Genomic DNA, 1,300 nt, shown 5'->3' with positions numbered 1-1,300 from the left:
AAGAAAAAAAAGAGAGAAGAATTAAATCAACAAACTTAGAAATGAAAAGGGAGAGATTACAACACACAGTGCAGAAATACAAAGGTTTATGAGATTATTATGAACATATGGCAATAAAATAAATAACCTGGAAAAAATGGACAGATTATAAGAAAAGTTCAGTCTTCCAAGACTGAACCAGGAAGAAATAGAAATTATGAGCAACCTCATTACAAGCACTGAAATTTAAACTGTGATCAAAAATCTGCCAAAAAACAAAAGCCCAGGACCAGATGGCTTCACAGGCAAATTCTATCAAACATTAAGAGAAGAGCTAATGCCTATCCTTCTAAAACTCTTTTTAAAAGTTGCAGAAGAAGGAACACTTCCAAACTCATTCTACAAGGCCACCACCACCCTGATGGACCAGAAAGACAACACACAAAAAAGAAAACTACAGGCCAATATCACTGATGAACATAGATGCAAAATTCCTCAACAAAACTTTAGCAACCAGAATTCAGCAGCACATCAGAAAGTTCATACACCGTGATCAAGTTGGGTTTATTCCAGGGATTCAAGGATTCTTCAATATATGAAAATCAATCAATGTGATATACCATATTAACAAATTGAAAGATAAAAACCATATGATCATCTCAATAGATTCATAAAAAGCCTTTGACAAAATTCAGCACCTATTTATAATTAAAACTCTTCAAAAAACAGGCATAGAAGGAACCTACCTCTACATAGTAAAGACCATATATGATAAGCCAACAGCAAGCATTATTCTCAATGGTGAAAAACAGAAAGCACTCCCCCTAAGATCAGGAATAAGACAAGGGTGTCCACTTTCACCACTATTATTCAACATAGTTCTGGAAATCCTAGCTACAGGAATCAAAGAAGAAAAAGAAATAAAAGGAATCCAGATCAGAAAAGAAGAAGTAAAGCTCTCACTGTTTGCAGATGACATGATACTGTACATAGAAAATCCTAAAGATAGAAAATCCTAAAGATAGTATCAGAAAATTACTAGAGCTAAGCAGTGAATTTAGCAAAGTTGCAGGATACAAAATCAATACCCAGACACCACTTGTATTTCTATATGCTAACAAAGAAAAAATCAGAAAGAGCAGTTAAGGAATCAATCCCATTCACCAATGCAACAAAAAGAATTAAATATCTAGGAATAAATTTAACTAAAGATACAAAAGAACTGTACACAGAAAATTATAAGACACTAATGGAAGAAATCAAAGATGACATAAACAGATGGAGAAATATTCCATGTTTCTGGGAAGGAAGAATCAATATT

Source organism: Budorcas taxicolor, chromosome 1, assembly GCF_023091745.1.
Source record: "Budorcas taxicolor isolate Tak-1 chromosome 1, Takin1.1, whole genome shotgun sequence".
Taxonomy (NCBI): domain Eukaryota; kingdom Metazoa; phylum Chordata; class Mammalia; order Artiodactyla; family Bovidae; genus Budorcas; species Budorcas taxicolor.
This window is presented reverse-complemented; position numbering follows the sequence as displayed.